Genomic DNA, 18,655 nt, shown 5'->3' on the forward strand with positions numbered 1-18,655 from the left:
GAGACTGGGATTAAATTCTCTGGTAATATAAAAAATTTGCATCCTAGAGTATACATAAATAGTTTAAAACATAAATTAAGATTTGTGAATAATATTAATGACATTAAAGATTATATTAGAATGACATTAAATGACAATGCAGCAACTTGGTTTGCTAGTATTGAGAATGATTTAGATAATTTTCAAACATTTGAAAATAAATTTTTAAATTATTATTGGGGTGAATTAGAGCAAGCAAAGTTTAGAGAAATTCTATATTTTGGAAAGTATAATCACAATTTAAAATCAAATATGGTAGATTATGCATTAAAACTGATAACAGTTGCAAAATATTTAGAACCACCACTTAGAGAGGATGAAACAGTCTTAAATGTATCTAGACATTTTGATGCTGATGTTGTGCAAACCGTAACTGTACAAAATATTCAAACAATAGATAGTTTCATTAATTTTATTCAAAGAATACAAAGAGGCAATATGACAAGTAATACTAACAACAGAAAAAATAATAATAACTTTCAATATAAAAAAAATGATAATCAACAATATAGACAATCATATAACAATAATACTAGGTATGGTAATAATTTACAAAATTTTAATAATAATAACAGTAATCAAATTAGACAAAATTGTAATAACAATACTAGTTATAATAGACAACATTTTAATAACAGTACTAATAATAATAGACAAGATTTTAACAATAGAAGAAATACAGAGCGACCTAACTATAACAGACAGGTAAATTGTGTTCGAAGGAATAGAAGCTGCGAAGACAGGGAACAAAATAGTACAAGTCAGGAAAATGTGAGTAGAAGTCATAGTAGGGAAAGACATAGTACATCAGATCCAAGTGGTCAGATACAATCTGACAATTCTAATAATCAAAATTTTGTGCAGTAAACTTTCTGAATTACAAGTTAGGCCATTGCTATTATGAAAAACCTTCTGAATTTATTTCTTTAGATGAAGATAAAATTATTGAATCTATTAATTTAATTTATATAAATGCTTTGGCCAAAAATAAAATGATTAAAATTATGATAGATACTGGTTCAGAAAGTACATTAGTCTCGGAGAATTTTATTTTTAATACATTAAAACTATCAGATATAATAAAGATTCCAAAAATTCAAATTATTGGTGCAAATAATAAGAAGTTGGGTGAAATTGATAAACTAGCCAATTTTAAAATTAATATTCTTAATAAAGAAATTAATATGCAAGGATTTATTGTCAAGGATTTATGTGTTGATATATTAATGGGAAATGATGAATTGGAAAAGAAGAAAGTAAAGATAGATTTTGAAGAAAAAATGGTAACTTTGGAAGGGCAAATAATTAAATTTATGCAGAAAGATGAGGTAGAAGAAGGAATAAGAGTTGATAGGATATTATTAAAAGAAAATAATGATGTTTATGAAGAAGAAATGTATTTTGATGATAGGGAAATGTCCCAGAAGAATGTAAAGAATAATTATTGTAGTGAATATTTAAGGAATGGAAATTTTAAGCAGATGGATGCCTACGAGGCGGAGTGCGTAAAATTGGAAGCAAGGAATAATGAGTACATAATGAAGAATAATTTTATTTGTAAAGAAGAAGATATAATGAAAGTTTTGAATTGCCCTGAGGAATATAAATCAATAGTCATTTCCATATTGCAGCAACACAGGGGACTTGTCAATAAAGAAAATAGAATTGCACAAAATTATATCCATAGTATAAAAGTTAAAGAAGAAAAAGATTTTAAAACAAGATCATGCCCAATACCATATAAATACAGAGAAGAAGTAAACAAAACAATTGGTAATATGTTAGAAGATGGGATCATTGAGAAGGCAGACACACATTTTATTAACCCCATAGTAGTAGTACGAAAAAGATCAGGTGAAATCAGGTTATGTTTGGATGCAAGGAATATTAACAAGATTGCTGAAAAGCAGTTTGAGGCACCAATGAGTATAGATGGAATATTAGGAAGAATTACAGGAATGTCATTTTTCACTAAAATCGATTTACAGCATAGTTTCTGGTTGATGCCTCTAGAAAGAAAAAGTAGACAGTGTACAGGATTTCAGATAGATGGAGTAGTATATCAATTCAAAGTAGTACCATTTGGACTTCAATCATCTTGCAGTGCTCTATGTAGATGTCTTCATGATATTTTGGATCAATATGAACATTTTGTAATTCACTACATTGATGATATCTTAATTTTTTCTAAAACGGCTGAAGATCATGAGAAACACCTAAAAATTATAATAAATAGATTAGACAAAGTGGGACTAAAAATAAATCAAGAAAAATGTACATTTTTTCAAAAAGAAGTCATATATCTAGGTTATAAACTTAACACTAAGGGAATCGAAATGGATCCAGAACGGACACAAGTCATTCAGGAATATAAAACACCACACAATTTAAGAACTTTAAGAGGATTTATTGGAATAATTAATTATTATAAAAGGATGATACCAGATCTAAGTATAAAAGAAATTCCATTACTTGAACTACTGAGAAAAGGTGTAAAATGGAGATGGGATCAGAGAAGAGAACTAGCATTCCAAGAAATTAAAAACATTTTTCTGTCAAATTTGAAAATATACTATCCTGACTATACACAGCCATTCATACTAAGAACAGATGCATCAATAGAGAGATTATCAGGGGTATTATTACAAATACATGATGGGGTCGAATACCCAATACAATTCATTTCAAGAATCACAAAGCCACATGAAAAGGGTTACTCAGTTTCAGAATTAGAACTAGCAAGTATAATACACTGTGTCACAAAATTAAGATTTTATTTGTTGGGTAATGAATTTACAATAGAAACAGATCACCAAGCTTTAACGTCTATATTAAATAACAAATATGGAAACAGTAGAATACATCGGTGGAGTCTAATACTTAGTGAATACTGCTTTGAAATCAAATACATTTCTGGAAAATCCAATATAGTGGCAGATGCTTTATCAAGGTTAGAAAATACACCACAAAAAGGGCAGCGCACAATAAAAATTGGATTAAATCAATTAGTAGAAAGTACTGGATTATATTCGAAAGAAGAAATTATAAGAGATCAGATCAATTTGAGTGAAAAACAAAAAGTCCTTAGGAAAGATGGAGTATATTATAAAATAATAAATGGCATAGAAGTATATGTAATAACTAGAACTTTAGCAAAGAAAATATTGAAAAATTTACATAACGATTATATGCATATTGGTTCAAGAAAGCTATGGATGCTATTTAGGGACAATTATTTTGCAAAGAATGACATAAGTATAGCAAAAGAAATTACTACCCAATGCCCAATATGTCAACTAAACAAAGAAAAGAATTTCAAAAACCAGAACACATATAAATCTAATGTTGTATATGAAAAACTAAATACAGTTTCCATGGATTTTATTTCAAATTTAGTTCTCAGTCCAACAGGAAAAAAGCATATACTAGTGATAGTTGATTTATATACAAAATTTATTAAACTATATCCCTGCTCTAGAACAAATGTTAAAACATTAAAATTATATATTAATCAATTTTTCGAAGAAATAGGACCATTTAGAAATTGCATAATAGATAATGCTACATATTTTAACAACCAAAAATTTCGGACATTTTGTGAGAAAAAGGGAATCAACATTCATTTTACAAGTATCAGACATCCTCAGGCAAATCCTGCAGAAAGATATATTAAAGAAGTTATAAAATATTTAAGGATACTGTGTCAAAATCAACACGAAACTTGGCAGCAACATATACCACAAGTAGAATATTTTTTAAATAATACACATAATTTGAATACAGAGGAAGTACCAGAATATTTAATGTCTGGCCATATAGGAAACAGAAAGTGGATTAGTGAATATAATCAGGATATGTTAGAACAAGTAATGCAGAAAGTGAATAACCGAATTAGGAGGAAAGCTGAAAAATATATCAGAAGACAAAATCGAAATATAAAAAAACCAATCACATTTCAAAAAGGAGACCTAGTGTTAATTCGTTCACTTAGAAAAAGTAATGTTAAAGAAAACCGTTGTAAGAAATTACAACCAATGTTTGAAGGTCCATATACAATTGAAAATCAGAATGGACTAAATAGTTATGTGTTAATAGATGCAGAGAACAGACTAAGAGGCCTGTTTCATATCAATGACATCTTTAAGTATCATGAAGAGATTGAATAATCTTTTCTATACCTTTTAACACTAATATACAAATACTTACTGTTACTATAACAGATTACTGATATATCCATTTTATTCAATAGACTTGATTTGTTAAATAGATGGTAGATTTCATTGTTGTGAATAAATTTGACATCATACTTGTTGAATTTTGTACATATGGAAATTGTTTGGTACCCTAAAAATCATAATTTGGGGTTAGATACAGAATTGATTGTGTAAATGTCTGTATAAAAAGTGTAAAACTTACCAATTTATATGGATGAAAGCCTTTTGAATGGAAACAATTCCTAGATTTTGTCTATAAATAAACAGAACACAATATCCATTATATTTTTAATTAAGGTTATATTTTATTCTCTGATAAAATCCATTCTCCATTTGACATGACAGTTTGACCATAGAATAGCCGAACTGTGATCCGTTGTTCTCTGTTTTGACATAGACAGCGAACAGGGATGTATTTAACACATTTTAAATAAATAAAAAAAAATTTGATTTATTAAATTTAATAAGGTATGAGAAAATTAATATTTAAAAAAATAATAAGTAAATTATTTATTTTAAATATTATTTTGGGGTATTGTGACGATTAGGGTTTATAGAAAATAATTTATAAGTTATATACTACATAATATTAGATATTTGGTTGTTTTAAATAAGTTATATACTAGAGAATTTAATAAAAATATATTCATGTGAGGGCATTTTTAATAAATTAGCATATAATAATTGTAAAAAGTTGTATTTTAATATTGTAAATATATATAAGTGAGCCATGTGCTTAGGCAACCAAAAATACTCTCGGAGATTGACAGATATTTATACTCTGAAGTGACGTTTAAGAATATTTACGAATATAAGTGGGTTATAATAATATATTGTTTGAAATGTGTATTTTATTAAATTAGAATGTTAAGTTACTAATTTAATTATATATTCTGATCTGAAAAGCCTAAATGTAAACAAAATTATTAATAGAAAAGAATGGAATTCTCTGGATCTCCGGAGATGGCCATGTTTGCGAAATGGTTTGTTCCAGAAAATTCATACAAGTATGAAATAGAACAAATTGGAACATGATCTCTTACGAGATGGTTCTAGAATGTCCAAAAGATATAAATACCCGTGATTTGGATTCAAGATGGCAGTTTTTAATCAGTTTTGGGCAGTTTTTGAAAGTTTTTAGTCAGAAAAGTTTTAGATAGTGCAATCAGAAGAGTTTTAAGAAGTTTTTGGCAGTTTATGGCAGTTTTTAAGTTTTTTTAGTCAGAAGTCAAGCAGTTTATTATGAAAGTTAGTTAGAGTCAGTGAATCAAGTACAAATAGTCAAATAGTTTAATATAGTGAGTTAAATGAAGATTAAAAATTATGCATATAATTTAATGCACATTTATAATTATACACAAATAATTATTGAAGATAAAAAAAGGTATATTGGAAGAAATTAAATTATATTATGGTTGGAGATTAGTATAAATCAACTTATAATAATTGGATATTGGTATATTGAAAAGAAGAATAAATATAAATGCTGTTTGCTGGTTTGGTTGGTGGTGTATAGATGCTGGTGAAGAAAAATATATCTTAAATTGGTAGAAGCTGATAATTGAAAAAAGTAATTTCACAAAAAACAAGGATATCTGAAGTACGAAGACATTCAGTGGTGATTAGAATCTATATACTTAGTGGAAAATAGTTCATTTAGGCATTCAGTGAAAGAAAGGTACAAAATTTTGTTAATATAATTTAGTTAGTGTCATAACAATTTCAATTTTGAAGATAGTTTGTTTAAATTTTAGATTGTCTATAGAATTTAATTAGTTTTATAAGAATATCAATTTAAAGATAGTTTATTTTAAATTTACATTGACTAGGTTAGATATATATGTGTGTTTCATAATAGTTATAATAAAGATAATTTAAAAAAGTACTTACAAGCTAATTCTTTGAGAACCGCGATAAAAACCCTATATATTATATTATTAAAAATACTCATTGCTCATAATTCAAACAAAAAAACACATCATAACAATATATATATATATATATATATATATATATATATATATATATATATATATATATATATATATATATATATATATATAATATATATATATAATATATATAATATATTATATAATAATATATATAATATATAATAATATATATATATATATATATATATATATATATATAATATATATAATATATATATATAATAATCTGGATTAAGGAACTTTAAGAAAATTGAAAAAGGTATGTACCTACTATAAAGAAATTCAATGTACAATACCAACAATGGTTTGCAATGACAATTCTACCAAAACACGCAGTGAAACAAATATGTCGTCTGAGATCTAACCATGCATTAACTCCAAAATATCTAAATAAAATATATATATATATATATTATATTTTATTATATATAATAAAATATATATATATTATAAAATATATATATATATTAATATATATATATAATATATATAATATATATATATATATATATATATATAATAATCTGGATTAAGGAACTTTAAGAAAATTGAAAAAGGTATGTACCTACTATAAAGAAATTCAATGTACAATACCAACAATGGTTTGCAATGACAATTCTACCAAAACACGCAGTGAAACAAATATGTCGTCTGAGATCTAACCATGCATTAACTCCAAAATATCTAAAAAAAAATACATTTAAGGGACAACCCATATTGTCAAGGGGGAGAAAGAGGAGATGCTGAACATAAAATTTTAAACTGCACTCTAATATAAATAAATATAAATATGTTCATAAGTTAATTATACAACTGTGAAAATTAGGTTATGTTAGTATTGGCTTAAAAAATAATATAGTTACCATATAACGATTTGTACATGCACTTTATGATATGATAACTAAACTAAAACTCCAAATCAGGCTAGATTTTGTATGGAACTTGTTTAATGTACGCACTATTAACAATACAACCGATGATTAATTATTTAGTGGTTTTAGAAAATTTCAAATTACTTGATAATCACACTATATCTACATTTTCATCTCGTTTAAACAACCCCGAGCATACATTACGTGCTATAGATGAGTTGTATTTACCTATAATCCAGCACGTTAATGTCTCAAACGATTTATGGCGCATAAAAACTTCGTAGAGTTTAATAGAGGCATTAAATACATTGTGTCTTTTATATTCCTAAATAATAGTTGGGTTGTTTATCTATCACCTACAGCAAACCATCAATATTTCATGTAATGTGCCATGGTCTGTATGGAACTAATACTCCATCGCTAGAAATACAGCACGTATGATTAGAATTTATTCTTATTTGAATTGTTGGTAATGCTTTATATAAAACAATGTAAGCTGTAAGCTAAAACAATAAAAACCATTAAAAATTACTTGCATAAACGACACCTATCAAAATACACAATAAAATCTAAACAGCTTAAGGATTACTTACGAAAGTTGTATTTACTATATTGTGTTTAGCTGTACTTTGTTGTCACCTTTAATTAAAAGCAGTAAAAATAAAACAAAATATTTATGAAAAATTTCAAGAAAATAAGAGGTACTTGTCGAACTACAAAAAATGATAATAATATTTTGAATAAGTACATTTACGGTGTACCCTCAAAATTTTTTAAAATACTAACTGTAAAGTTTACAAGTAGTAGAACACTAATGTCGTGTAAAAATATTATTTTTTTACACGACTCTAACCACAAAATGAGAAAATTGATTATAATTAAAAGTTAAAAAAAAAACAGGTGTGGCAGTCCAGTGGAACTGCCGGTAGAAGTTATATTTCTATACAGGCATTCGTAGTTAGAAATTTATATGGGAGCCAATCTGCACAATCATTACAAATGTAATGCTATAGGTAAGAGAGAGCAGAAAGAGAAACAGAATTAGGTATATAGGTATATGGTGCATCGTTTGCTGTATATAAACAACATTTGACTTGTAATAGGAGTATAGTAAATGAAGGATTGAATCAATATTTTGATAAGAATGTATATTTTTATTTTAAATATATTGCATGAGAGGAGTTGAATGCAAAAAAAATTTTTTACACATACTCTTTAGTAAAATGCATTGTTTATTTTGTTGTTAATATAAAAATACAATAAATTGATATAAGGTTAAATGCTCGAATAAATGAACTTTGAAAATTAAAGGCAGATAGCGAGCACAGTTTTATTAATTAAATCTTGCCCAATTACTTTCGCTCTCTAGTGCATCTTTAGGGGCATTTCGTCAATTTTGGGCTATCCAACAATTGCAGAATGTCATACACATAAAATTAAACATAACACTACACGTGGAGAAAAGAATGATGGTCGGCAACATTCTCTCTTCTGTTGCCGACCAGAATGTAGCTTCGACTTTTTAAATAATTTTAAACTGTTTGTCCTTGTTTAGTGTAGTGGTATGTTCAACTTTATGTTTAATTTTATGTGTATCATCATCATTAGCTCATAGTCGTCCACTGCTGAACATAGGCCTCCTCGAAAAACCTCCATTCAGATCTATTTTGCGCTACGGCAATCCAGTTGGTACAAATCCTCTTTATGTCGTCAGTCCATCTTGTGGGTGGTCTTCCCGGGTTTCGACTATCCGCTCTCGCTCTCCATTCCCAGATTTTTTTGGTCCACCTATTATCCTTCATTCTAGCGACGTGTCCTGCCCACCTCCATTTAATTTTGGCTATGTGTTTTATAATGTCTTCTACACCACTTTTTCTACGGATTTCTTCGTTTCTTACCCTATCTCGCAACGTCATGCCTAACAATGATCTTTTCATTTTACGTTGCGTCACTTGTAGTTTTTGTGTAGATGTCCTTGTAAGGGTAAGTGTCTCTGCGCCATATGTAAGGACAGCCAGGACACACTGATTAAAGGCTCTTCTTTTTAAGCTGATAGGTATATCACCTTTAAAAATATCACGCAGTCTTCCATATACTGCCCATCCCAGTGTTATTCTTGCTGTCAGTAGCTGTCAACAATTTTAATTTCGACGTCTTCTACCCTTAAAGGATGGCTCGGAACTAAATTAGTCATAATTTTTGTCTTTTGGTAGGTAATATTTAGACCTACTTTACGTGCTGCATCGCTGAATTCATTCAACATATCACTGGTAGCCTTAAGGTCATCTGAAATCAGAACAGTATCATCTGCGAATCGTAGATAACTAAGCATTTCACCATCAATACTTATTCCTTGACTTTCACATTTCAGTGACTTCAAAGCATGTTTACCAAAAGACAAAAATTAGTCATAATTTTTGTCTTTTGGTAGGTAATATTTAGACCTACTTTACGTGCTGCATCGCTGAATTCATTCAACATATCACTGGTAGCCTTAAGGTCATCTGAAATCAGAACAGTATCATCTGCGAATCGTAGATAACTAAGCATTTCACCATCAATACTTATTCCTTGACTTTCACATTTCAGTGACTTCAAAGCATGTTCAAGTACAATAATGAACAACTTAGGCGACACAGTATCTCCCTGTCGAATACCTCTCCTGATATGTATCTTATTGGTAGGACCGTGCACATTTATAGTTGTTGTAGCATTTCTGTATGTATTTTCTATAATATTGGTGTACCTATGATCAATTCGACACTCTTCCAATGCCTTTAGAAGTGCGGGTAGTTCGATAGTATCAAACGCTTTATGGAAGTCTATAAATGTTAGAACTAGAGGTCTATTGTATTCAATTGATTTTTCAATCAAGACTTTTATGCACTGTAGGTGGTCATTTGTACGGTAGTTGGAGCGAAAACCAGCCTGTTCTCTTGGCAGCTCAAATTTTGCTTCCAATCGATTGGTTATTATTCTGGTGTACAGTTTGTACAAATGGTTGAGTAGAGAAATTGGCCTGTAATTCTCTAGGGTCATGTTGTCATCCTTTTTATGCAGAAGAATTGCAATGGAGTTATTCCAAGCTATAAGAATTTTTTGACTATACAAGCAGAGATTGAAGAGGTCTCGTAGTTTTTTCAGACGAGAAGTTCTGCCTAGTTTTATAGCTTCTATAACTATTCCATCATCTCCTGGCGCCTTGTTGTTTTTCATTTTTTTTTTGATTGCATATTGTATCTCATCTTAAGTAATTTCTGGAATGTCCTCAGATTTCTCAGATTGTTAATTTGGTTTGTGTATAATATTATATTATTTATGTGTATGACATTCTGCAATTGTTGGATAGGCCAAAATTGACGAAATGCCCCTGAAGATGCTCTAGGGAGCGAAAGTACTTGGGCAAGATTTTATTAATAAAACTGTGCTCGATATCGGCCTTTAATTTTCAAAAAAAAAATACAATACAATACACTGCAATATAATTCAATATAATAATACAATACAAATTAAAATGCAATATTCATAAGTATTTAAAAATGACAATATACATAACTTACTGACGCATATGTTTTATTTACCATGATAATAATATTAATAAATATTAAATATATTTACAAAAGAAACATTTTTATTCTCGAGAGAGAAAATATATCTTCTGTCTCTCTCTTACCTATATCTTACATACGTAATGATTTTAACGATTCACTCACGTACAAATTTCTAACGTCGAACGTGCGTATAGAAGTATAACTTCAATAAACACAGTAATGAAGAACTTAATTAAAAATTACCTATCAGTTAATGTTATTTAATTAATACCGCATTTTTATCAAGAGTTGTTCCAAGTGAGCTGAACTTGACACTGAAAAACTTTTATATGAAGCATGATTATGGTTTTCTGGCAAATTAATAATCTATAACTTCGTTCCGTCCTTACTGAAACTAGGTATATGAATCATCGAGGTATGTGTGTTAAGCTTTTTCCTCTTAGTCCAGGATATGACGGTTTTCTGTTCAGAATTCCAAAATCTACTCTGTGCCAATATGTAGGTACTTCTTCTGGGGGGTGGAAAATGTTTAATAAAAAAAACTATGATAGTCGCTAGAATAGTGAATTTTAAGACAAACATATTTTTGAGAGTTTTTTTCGAAAAGTCAACGTTTTGGAGTTATTTGTGACTGAAAGTTAACATGTTCGGCAAAAAACATGCTTTTAAACTGTTTTTCATGAATAACTTCGAAAATTTACATTTTATCGGAAAAACTATTCATATAAATTAAAGCTTATGAAACAAATAGATTCGTTGTTTTATGAATACCGTAAATAAGTCTGCTTTTATTTTGTGACGCAAAAAATAACAACTCTCCCCCGCCAAAACCACCCTGGTTGGAACTATCCGTGATTCGCTTACAATTTAATTTATTTATATGCAAACATTGTATTCTAGAAGCTTTAAAACTGGCTTAGAATGTTTAGTTTAAAAAAATCCGAGTTTCAAGACAATATTTTCGCAATTTTTAAAAAATTCCCGACCGCATGTTAAGTCGATTCCTATATTTGTTTTTCATGAAGTACATGGAAGAAAATGCTTGCTCACACCGATAGGTTGTTGCAAACGGAAGGATTTTTTTCATGGCCTTGTCTCCAAGTTCTTTGTAATCCTTGCGTGCTGTTGCCCAGAAATCTGCTATTTTCTCGCCATTAAAAGTATCCTTCTACGTACCACAACTAGACAAATCCACAAGCTTATCTTGTTCTTCTTCCAATACTACCAAAATCCATATACTTATATAATTGATTACCCAATATCTTCTTTTATATGAGGTTTTCCATACAGTATCCATTATCTTCATGCACATTTTCTGGAATTAACTTCAACATCATGGTCAAACTTTTTATTCCAGTATCCCATATACATTCAAATACATTTGATATACTCCTCAGATTATTTGAATTTCTACATAAAGTTTGAAATACGGTCCCCATTGATTAAGTTTTTTGTTCACTGGATTCATTAACATGTTACTATAAACTACATTTTCCTAAAACTATATAAAACATCAGTATTGAACTGGTATGGTGCCTCAACTTATTTAACCCAAAATTATTATTACACCCCATCCGGTTGCGACATACACTCATTTTACAAAATATTTAATTTCAAATTAACACGTGGTTTGATTGTTCCCAACACAACATGGTAAAGTCGTTCAGACTGGCAGTATTAATTAAATAGAATTTGTTAATCCTAATAATTAGCAAATCTACATTTTCAAATAGAAATATTATATTTTAACTATAAACTGTTTTAAATTTAAAATTGTTAAAGTGTCACAGAAATTATTGTACAAACTCACCATTGTTCGTGTCGGTGTGATGATACTTCTTCATGGTATACAAAAATTAAAATAAGAATAATTTTATTTTACACCGGTCTAAATAGAGAACCTTTTACCTGTTGGTATAACCAATTTCCGGTCCCAACTGTCAGATATTAAAATTACCAACTAACCTTTGAATACTTAATTTTTCAGTCAATTTCTTTAATTTTCTTTAATTTATCAATTATTTTATCAATAATGGTTTATTTGCTTATTATTTCAGTTCCATATTAACATATCAGAATTGGAATAAATATTTAAAAATACTTATACACACCATGACAGATGACTCACACCAACAATTATTTTCAAAGAAAGTTTGTAATTTAGTTATACATTATACATTTTCAATACAAATGTACATATTTTAATTTAATTAACAAATAATCACTTAAGTTTGTTCTGTAACTTTGACTAAGCTGAGTTAGTTATCATAGAATAAGTATTACAATTATTTATATTGTTACATTGAAATCAATTATTTAAAGTTTGTTAAAGTATGCCAATATTAACACATCAAATAACTTTGATATCTAAAATTAAAAAAAATTTTAGATTTTTATTATTAATATCAGCTTGTTTCATAAACTGGATAACTTAACTTACAGCATTTAAAATAGAAGAAGAACTGTCACACTTTAACCTACATTTGTCAAGTTTACCTCTAATATCTGATATACAGCACATAAAAAACTCATTGTCTCCTAGTAAGAAATGTAGTTCTTTTGGAAATCCTCTCCTTTTAAATTAAATGTTTGTTTCGTCCCCCGTTTTTTAAAGTGTTTTCTGTGTGTTTCTGTGTGTGTAAAAGTGTCTTAATTTAATTTTAACATAAAAATCTTTGGACTTTACAATAATTTGCCAGATATTGCAACAACTTTATCAAAGAAATTTTGATAACTACAAGATTATACAATTGCACACCCACACAATCTGTACATCCATTCCTATTCATTGTCTTACAACTGTCACCTTCCAAAACAAAACATAAAATCTCAATAAATAACACACATTTCATAAATATATCTCCAGAATAAACTTAAATAACTTTAAAGAAATTAATGGTATAGAACATTACTTTCATAAAACAAACAATACATTCCACCTATCTCTACTTCATTGGATAAAATCTGTCTCCTCAAGAACTTCCCAGTTTACTGTTAAACAATTACAATAGTTGACCTGAGTTCTCCAATCAACAATCCAAGATAGTTTGAACCATGTTCTTTCAACCATCAATTAATAGAGTACCGGCATGTAAGTAATGTTTATTTATTGGTTTATTTATTAATTCATTACAGTTTAATAGACGATGTTACCAATTTGTGGGTCTTACCTTGTCTGCTTAAACATTTTATTTTTTATTCATTTATAAAACCACAGACATGTAATATTGGCATAATTACTGTAATTTATATAATTTATATCACCTACCTATGTTTTTTATCTTTATTAGACAACACCCTAATATGGGATTATTATTTTCAGCATTTTAACTTTGTATCGTGACCTGAAGATGCTTTGCATATTATAGAAAGCGAAACCGGTCGTCCGATTAGTTAAATTAAATTGATTGTGAGTAAGTCTAACTTATTATTTCTTTTACCTTTTAAAATAATCTGGATTGCAGAGGTCGAGTTTTAATGTAGTTAACGATTTGAACTACTTCGTTAAGTATCTTCTGCAAAGGTTCAGGCAATGTTTTGGCTACCAAGGATTCACGATGAATACAACAGTGTGTCCATTTCACCTCAGGAGCTACTGCTTTGACATGAGCTTGAAGTCTTGCTTTGTGGCCAGCCATTGATTTTGCTCCATCCGTAGACAAGCCCACACATAAAACTATCTGCTGCTGTTGTGTGAAGTAGTTTGCATGAAAAAAGAAAATCTTCTAATATCTGGTACTCTCACAAAAATCGAACAAAACACAACATTATTGCTTTTTTTGATATTTCGTCCAATTGAAGAACAAACATGTAGCTCATGCTAAGTCTGACCAGCAATGTATCTTCAATGTTATTGGCCATATCTGAACAATCAAAGAAAGAAAACTGCAAAATCTCATATTATAAGTGCGCAAAGAATAATACGGCATCCAGCTGCTCATAAATCAAGACAGATATTAAGATTCAAAATGACACTTCAATCACCAGAAGCTAGAGGACAATCAAAGATATAATTTATGCATTCATATTTAAATGATACTGGTGGGAGGAAAGAGACAGGAAAATCAATAGACTAATGATTGACTCTGACAAATGAAAATAGTTAAGCAAGAAAAGGCAGTGAAAATGGCACTATCATTAAATATAATATATAGTTTTCATTATTTGTGCCTGAGAGTGCAGTTTCCGTTAACATAAAAATACTGAAAATTTTCATTAAATTAAAACTATATGCTTAATTTTTTTTAATCTACAGTACTTTTGAAATATAAATTATATATCAAAAAACTGTTTTTATATTTGAATAAGTAGTTACTTCCATACGTAGGTTAAGTTTTGTCAGTAAGATTATTAATTAATATCTTCTAGGTGGGTGTATCTGCACACTGGGAACCTGTAGGTACCTACATATGTTGATTAGTGTTTTTTATTCTTACGATTATTAATAGTAATGCACAGCTTCCTTATAAATGATTAACAGCAAGAGGTCGTACAGTATAGTGAATAAGATAAATAATGATAGCGTTTGCAAAATTTTTCAAAAAATTAATTTGTTGGTTGTCTTTTACATATTTGAATAATTTTTGTTAACTACTACTTAAAAAGAAACAACTGTGTCTCTGATTTAAACTTCTCATTCCTGTTTATTATTTTAGTTTCTAATATGCCCAGCCCTTTCTACAGCCAGTTTGGATTTATACTCCATTCGCGTTTTTTTGGTACTCCATTCGCGTTTTTTGGCACTTCATTTTTTTGGCACTTTAAATCTAGACCGACTATACATTATGTGAAGGTAGTTTTCATAATTAAATGAGATTTGCTATAAGCTATCCAGAAATTAGCTGTTAAGTCAGAATATATTTAAATATCTATAAAAAAATATTAAATTTCATGTACATTAAATTAGAGTGCATCTATTTTATTTATTTCTTATAAAAAAATGCTAGACACATCATATCTAAAAAAAATTTACATATATAAAGATTACCGACCAATTTCTCAGTAGGACAAGTTTAACTTCCACCCCCGCAGCCTTAATTGTAGCTCATACTGGGTTTATCTCTTTTTAAATATTTCTTCTCGGGATTTTAAATGTGTTTTTTATTACGGCTACTGTTGGTACCGTCGTGAAATGCGTCGCTAGAGATGCTCTTAGAATAAGAATGTTCTCTGCTGGATGGTAAATTATTTTAAAAATCCTGCTTGAGATTATATTTAGGGTCGTTTTATGGTTAATGAACGACAACTATAAATTGTTTTTGTTAGAATGATATTTGGTCAAAGAATCTCTCAACTTAATAAAATTATAATTATTATAAATTTAAACATCGAAAAGTACTTCATATAAATTTTTGTAAAATTCATTAAAAAAAAGTATTAAAATCCTGTTTTAATATCTACATATATTTTAACCTCAGGAAACCTTTTTTGGATGGTGCTAGAAAGGTCACCAATGGAGACACTGCGGACGGCAGCCAGATGGTTGGTGGAGAGCGAGTCGTGGGTTCGAAACTAGCTTTTGGAACCGGGAATGGATCCAACGGACGAAATAAGTAAAGATATGACAGGATAAGACGTATTAGAAAAGATACCGAAATAAACAAAAAGATAGATGGGTAAAATTACCAAAGATACGATAAGATAGAAACAGGGTGCCACTCAATTTTTTGGGGTTTAGGAGAAAATTAAGAAACCTTAAAAAAAGACAAGGAATAATATTTTGGTACTGAGACCAAATCCAAGGAAAGATACCAACAGTTCATTATTAAATACATTTGGTCAACACACTATATAAACAAATATTAAATATATTAGGTAACCTACTTACCTACGAAACTTAATCAGCTTGATTTTTCTTCTGGTCGAAGGTATAATAACAATTTAATATAATAAGCAAATATTCAGAGTTATTATGTTATCAGGAAACTTGTTAGGAGTCGACAAATAAAATTCATACATAAAACAAAAACAATATATTCAACAACAAAATGATATAGGCGGCTAAATGTACACTGAAGTAATAAAAATACACCATCAATTATTAAATCGTAGTATACATTTTAAAAAGAAACAGTATTATGATTGATAAATACCTTTACAAATACAATATAATGAAATCATACACAAATTAAATTATCAGCGAAGAGAGTCTGATGCTATATAAAAATATTCAACTAAAGTTGATTAAAGAAAGTTTCTCTTTGCTGCTTAATGGGCATATCTCGAGATACTGGGTATATATAGTTCAGCTTAACAGGCCTCAAAGGCCTAAGGCTTCAACGGTTTTCTTCCATTTCTTTCTATCTTGTGCTAAGTTTTTCCAATCTTGTACCCGCAGCGACTTCAGATCTTCTTTTGCCGACTCCAGCCATTTTCTTCGGGGGCGGCCTCTTTTTCTTTTTGTACCAGCCTCTGTGTTTATTAATTCATTGGGAACTCTTCCTTCCTTTATTCTTGCTATATGTCCGAGCCATCTTAATCTTTGAATTTTAGCGAGTCTTGTTATTTTTGGTTGCCCATATATTTGCATTATTTCTTCATTCGTTCTTCTTCGCCAGATGTTCCCCTCTTTTACACCTCCGTATATCCTTCTAAGAATTGTTCGTTCCCATCTATCTAATTTTACTTCCATATCTTTATTTAGTGTCCAGGTCTCGCTAGCATAGAGTACTGTAGGTCGGATAACTGTTGTATATATTCGTTTTTTTGCTGTTCTGGATATTATCTTCGAACTCAGTATCTTAGTCAGGCTCCCAGCACTCTTACTACCTTTGGCCATTCTTTTTATGATTTCTTGGTTCTCTTCGTTCCTATTTGTTAGTGTCACTCCCAAGTAATCGAATTGGCTAACAACTTCAAAGTTATATTCTTTACTTGGGCTTTGTATCTTAGAGGACTGTCCTAGATGATTTTCGTTTCCCCTCATCACCATATATTTTTTTTTCTTCGTTTATTTCTAAACCATATTCGCTGCCTATTCTCTCTATTCTAGTAAAGGTTTCACTTAATTCTGCATGTCTCCGTGTTATTAAGGATGCTGCACCAATTTAATATAACCGCCAGAACATGTAACATGTAAATTTTCCCAAAAAAGCAAAAGGCATGGTTACAATAGCAAATTTACTAAGATGTAAATTGGAGCTGGAAGGTCAGATAATAGAAGTAATGATGAAGTATAAATATCTAGGCATCACATTATCTAGCTACGAAAAGCTCTAAATTGAAGTAAAAGATCAAATGAATAGAGCAAGCAGAGCTGCAGGCTGTCTGATAAAACAGTCATCAGACCAATACTAACATACGCGGCACAAACGACCTGACACAGAGAGGACAAAAAGGATGTTAGAAACAGCAGAGAAGAAAACACTTGATGAAAAAAATCGGTTGCCTGTAAAGTCGGTTTTACGGGCGAAGATTTTACGTGACAACGTCTTTTTCTCGGTAGAATATTTATTGATATGAATATTATTAAATTGCACAATAGGAACAAGGAATTGAATGAAAATAAGAATTGCATTACCGATTTATTAGGTATTTTATATATTATTTATATTTTATATATTATATTTTTATATATTATTTTATATATTATTTATTTTATATTATATTATTGATCTTATTATTTTCTACAAAATTTATTTGAAAATTTTTTTGATATATCAATTAGTTGCGGAGATATCGATCATTGAAGTTATTGTTTGCTACCAGTATTTTATATATTTATTTTTTTCAGTTCTAAAAAATTACTATTTCCAATTGTGTCTACCAAGTATGGTCACATGTATTTGCCTACATATTAAATAATAATAAGTACAGATAATGTTATGTGACGTTCACTTCTGATTATATATATTTTAATATTTTTAATTTTAAAGAATCAATTTGAAAATCAAAACACTTATTCAGATCGAAGGTTCAAATTTTTGCTAAATAAATTTGAAATTAATTAAAATTTGTAAATGTAAATGGTAAAGTTGAAAATTAAAACATTTACTAAAATTGGAATTTGAAATTCTTGCTAAACA

Source organism: Diabrotica undecimpunctata, chromosome 3, assembly GCF_040954645.1.
Source record: "Diabrotica undecimpunctata isolate CICGRU chromosome 3, icDiaUnde3, whole genome shotgun sequence".
NCBI classification, from domain to species: Eukaryota; Metazoa; Arthropoda; class Insecta; order Coleoptera; family Chrysomelidae; genus Diabrotica; species Diabrotica undecimpunctata.